Below are 5,462 nucleotides of genomic sequence, written 5' to 3'. Positions count from 1 at the left end.
TTAAATTAGTAGGCTGGACTTCATTCCCTCTGAGGTCCCTTTTTCCATTAGAATGCGAATTCATTATGAATAGGGATTGTTTGATTCTTTGTATCCCCAAAGCCCAACAGTGCTTGGTAGGCAGTTAATATTTGTTTATTGATTAACTGATACAAGCTCTAAACCTATGATGAATGAATGAAAAAACAGAATATGCCAGAAACTGTGCTAAGTGCCAGGGTTACAAATACAAAAAGTAACGCAAACCCTAACCTCCAAGAGTTTGCAGACATGTAGAGCACTTTGCTGGCTAGGAAGTTAGCTGTTATTCTAATGCAGAAGACAAAACCTGTAGGGAGGGAGTGGTGTGTTGGTCTAGCCTAGAAAGACATAGAGATGATGAGTCGAGTCATAGGACTATACTTGACGTATCCTTTCTGGGGATGGTAGTGTTCATTTAGTTAATGTATCCAGAGCTAAAGATCAAAAGAAAGTGTGGGAGTAGGGGAAGGGCTTGGGTCACCTGTCAGGAGCCCAGAGCCACAGCCAGGGTCCTATAAGTTGTCTCTTCCTATCAGTGTGAGCTTGGACATTCACTCTGCCTCACTTTCCTCATCTGTAAGATGAGAAAGGTCGGAACAGAGAGCTCTTCCAGATATAGTTTTTATTTTGCACTATATTATATTGTGCTATATCCTATTATATTACATTACATTATATATACGTATATTATTTTTCAGCATATGAAGCAAGAAGGAAACAAAGATTTCCAAGCCCCCACTGTGTGCCAGGCACTAGTTTAAGTGCCTTACAAAATAGTGTCTCATGTAATCCTCACAAGAACCCTGGAGAGAAGCGCTGCTCTTATCTCCCTTTGACAGAGGAGGAAACTGAGGCAGACAGAGGTGCCTAGGTCACACAGTTTGTAGGTGGCTAAGGCTAGATGGGAACTGTCTGTCTGTCTCCAGACTTTTGCTAAGTGTCAGAGGAAGGATGTGATCTTCCCCACTCCAAGTTCAAGGGCGGAGTCAGAATGCCCCTCCTCCTTCAAGTGATGGGTTTCAGAGACTCCCAGTAAGGAAACAAGGAGCGAGGCGCCCCCTAGGGGCAGGTGGGAGGGGGAGGTGGGAGAGTCAGGATTGAAAACGAGGCTGCAGGGACAGCGAGTGCGCAGGCGCAAGCCGAAAGGCGTCTTCCTGAGGAGAAGACAGCAAGATGGCGTCTCGTGCTTCACCTCCCCTCCCCACAGCGGACTTGGGGCAAGAGCGGGCGGCTGTCAGGGATGGCACTGGGGAGTTCTGCCGCCCCAGCGCGGGGGCAGGGGTCACCGCTAAAGGCCCGAGGCCTGAAGAGGCTGTTGCCAGCAGAGGGACCAGTGAGGGCTGGGGAGCCCTGGGCCTCGGACTCTGGGCCCTCAGGGAGGCGTGGCGGTGGGGGAGGGGCAGCAGCCAAGAGACTCCCGGGAGCTCCGCCCCCTCAGCTGTGGAGGGACCGTAGTGGCAGGGCCCCCGGGAAGCGCATTCTGCTGTCTACCATGCGGGGCAACCAGGCATCCAGCCCTCCCTTGGAGACCTCTAGGAGTAAAGATCTCAGGCTCAGGCATCCAGCCCTCCCTTGGAGACCTGTAGGGATGAGGATCTCAGGCTCAGGCATCCAGCCCTCCCTTGGAGACCTGTAGGGATGAGGATCTCAGGCTCAGGCATCCAGCCCTCCCTTGGAGACCTCTAGGAGTAAAGATCTCAGGCCCAGGCATCCAGCCCTCCCTTGGAGACCTGTAGGGATGAAGATCTCAGGCTCAGGCATCCAGCCCTCCCTTGGAGACCTGTAGGGATGAGGATCTCAGGCTCAGGCATCCAGCCCTCCCTTGGAGACCTCTAGGAGTAAAGATCTCAGGCTCAGGCATCCACCCCTCCCTTGGAGACCTGTAGGGATGAGGATCTCAGGCTCAGGCATCCAGCCCTCCCTTGGAGACCTCTAGGAGTAAAGATCTCAGGCTCAGGCATCCAGCCCTCCCTTGGAGACCTGTAGGGATGAGGATCTCAGGCTCAGGCATCCAGCCCTCCCTTGGAGACCTGTAGGGATGAGGATCTCAGGCTCAGGCATCCAGCCCTCCCTTGGAGACCTGTAGGGATGAGGATCTCAGACTCAGGCATCCAGCCCTCCCTTGGAGACCTCTAGGAGTAAAGATCTCAGGCTCAGGCATCCACCCCTCCCTTGGAGACCTCTAGGGATGAGGATCTCAGGCTCAGGCATCCAGCCCTCCCTTGGAGACCTCTAGGAGTAAAGATCTCAGGCTCAGGCATCCAGCCCTCCCATGGAGACCTGTAGGGATGAGGATCTCAGACTCAGGCATCCAGCCCTCCCTTGGAGACCTCTAGGAGTAAAGATCTCAGGCTCAGGCATCCATCCCTCCCGTGGAGACCTGTAGGGATGAGGATCTCAGGCTCAGGCATCCAGCCCTCCCGTGGAGACCTCTAGAGATGAGGATCTCAGGCTCAGGCATCCAGCCCTCCCGTGGAGACCTCTAGGAGTAAAGATCTCAGGCTCAGGCATCCAGCCCTCCCTTGGAGACCTGTAGGGATGAGGATCTCAGGCTCAGGCATCCAGCCCTCCCTTGGAGACCTCTAGGGATGAGGATCTCAGACTCAGGCATCCAGCCCTCCCTTGGAGACCTCTAGGGATGAGGATCTCAGACTCAGGCATCCAGCCTTCCCTTGGAGACCTGTAGGGATGAGGATCTCAGGCTCAGGCATCCAGCCCTCCCTTGGAGACCTCTAGGAGTAAAGATCTCAGGCTCAGGCATCCACCCCTCCCTTGGAGACCTCTAGGAGTAAAGATCTCAGGCTCAGGCATCCAGCCCTCCCTTGGAGACCTGTGGGGATAAGGATCTCAGGCTCAGGCATCTAGCCCTCCCTTGGAGACCTCTAGGAGTAAAGATCTCAGGCTCAGGCATCCAGCCCTCCCTTGGAGACCTGTAGGGATGAGGATCTCAGACTCAGGCATCCAGCCCTCCCTTGGAGACCTGTAGGGATGAGGATCTCAGACTCAGGCATCCAGCCCTCCCTTGGAGACCTCTAGGAGTAAAGATCTCAGGCTCAGGCATCCAGCCCTCCCTTGGAGACCTGCAGGGATGGGGATCTCAGGCTCAGGCATCCAACCCTCCCTTGGAGACCTGTAGGGATGAGGATCTCAGGCTCAGGCATCCAGCCCTCCCTTGGAGACCTGTAGGGATGGGGATCTCAGGCTCAGGCATCCAGCCCTCCCTTGGAGACCTCTAGGAGTAAAGATCTCAGGCTCAGGCATCCAGCCCTCCCTTGGAGACCTCTAGGAGTAAAGATCTCAGGCTCAGGCATCCAGCCCTCCCTTGGAGACCTGTAGGGATAAGGATCTCAGGCTCAGGCATCCAGCCCTCCCTTGGAGACCTGTAGGGATGAGGATCTCAGGCTCAGGCATCCAGCCCTTCCTTGGAGACCTCTAGGAGTAAAGATCTCAGGCTCAGGCATCCAGCCCTCCCTTGGAGACCTGTAGGGATGAGGATCTCAGGCTCAGGGATCCAGCCCTCCCTTGGAGACCTCTAGGCATGAGGAGCTTACACTCAGGCATCCAGCCCTCCCTTGAAAACCTCTAGTGATGAAGGACTCAGGCTCAGTTATCCAGCCTTCCCTTGAAAATCTCTAGGGATGAAGAACTATTTCCCATGGTGACCCATTCCACATAATAGAATCAGTAAATAAGGTGGATGGGGTTTTAGAAGCTTTTAGTCTTCCACCTCCTTTGAAAGATAAGAAAACTGAGGCACAGAAATTATAAGGAAACGTTCCCAGAATCTCAGGCCTGTAAATGTCTGATGTGGAATTTCAACCCAGGGCTTCCCAACTTCAAGCCAGGTACACTATCCATTACATCACATAATGTTCATCTCCCCCCCCCCCCCCCCCAGATTTTTAAGTCTAAAGTTACCTCTTTTCACTTTCTTCCCCATTGCTTCTGATTCTGCCTTTTGCAAGGTTAAGCAGGATGGGACTGATCTCTGTTCCACAGGACAACCTAGTAAGTACTTAAAAACAGCTTTTATGTTCCTTGTCACTTTGTTTAGGGCAGCTCTTAGAATGAAAAGTTTGGAAGAAGGATTGCTGACTGAACTGACTTCATTGGTATATCATATAAAGAGACTTTCTCTAAGTGCAGCTTGGCACCTTCTCTGCAATTTATGGTTATAGAGTTCCTCGGAGCACTGAGAGTTAAGTGATTTGTCTAAGATCGCACAATCAATATGTGAGGAAGAGAAGAAGACCTGAAAAAGCAGTCTTGTTACTTCAAAGTCCTGCTTTGCTTTACAGGGCTGGGAAGCAGAGGGGCAAATGTCAGTAGCTAAGTTCCCACTGGAGTACTTGAAGAAAACATCAGGCCCTGACCTCAGTTAAGAGAATAGTAGCTGACATCTCATTTGATTCTCACAACTCAGCAAGGTACATACTCATTCCCATTTTATAGATGAAGTGATGTAACCCATGAACTTCAGTGACTTTCTCAGGGTCACTCAGTGAATAAGAATTGGGGGTACATTTTGAACCCAGATCTTCCATGCTCTTTACCCTACTTCATGCTTCCTTCCTGGATAACAAGCCCCTATGTCTTAGGATGATCTCAGTCTTTACCTTCTAGAATGGCACAATGAAACCTTAAACAGGTTAGTTCAACTATGAGGCTTTTTCTCTGAATACCTTATTGTGACTGGGGCCTAGGGACAAGGTTATGAAATTAGCAACTAGTCCACACTACATGTTGGGGACTAGGTTGTTTCAATAAGTTGGATGTCAGTGGGGAAGAATCAGGAACATCAATATTTCTGACCATTGCCCCAGGAACAGGACAAGATGTACAGTTATGCTCTTACTGAACGTTCCCCTCTGCCATGAATCATAAGTACAGATTCACCTCTTTCAATTGTTCTCCCTTTTCTTTGAAAAGGAAAAACTTGTTTTATTGTTTTCATTTAGATTCTGTGGGATTGGACATCTTCTTAGGATATAGAATAAAGATCTTTGTTCCTGATTGGAGCTATAAAAGGATATCCTTTTAAGCCAACTGCATTTAAAAAAAAATACTTTCACACCTACAGGACTGAGCAAAGTAACGCTCGGTTGCTTTACTATATATCCTCAAAGCCACAGAAGTAAAGAATCTTCGATCTGGACGACAGCGGCCTTCACTTTCAATATGTGACATGGGAGCCCAGACAACAGGAAAAAGTAAGGTAAGTTTTCTGAATTGTCAATGCGGTCTCATGGACGTCCCTAGCCATGGAGGAAATGAGACCCAGCATATCTTCTTTTTTCTAGGTGCCTGCAGATATTTATTTGAATGTCTGTATGTAGTCTCATGTATTCATACATTTATACAATCAAGTTTTGATTATTCATATTTGTGGAAAGGAGCAGAGGCTTGTATAATTCAAAACATGAGATAATCCATTTTTTTTT

This window comes from Notamacropus eugenii, chromosome 5 (assembly GCF_028372415.1).
Source record: "Notamacropus eugenii isolate mMacEug1 chromosome 5, mMacEug1.pri_v2, whole genome shotgun sequence".
Lineage (NCBI taxonomy): Eukaryota > Metazoa > Chordata > Mammalia > Diprotodontia > Macropodidae > Notamacropus > Notamacropus eugenii.
Note: the sequence above shows the minus strand (reverse complement) of the source record.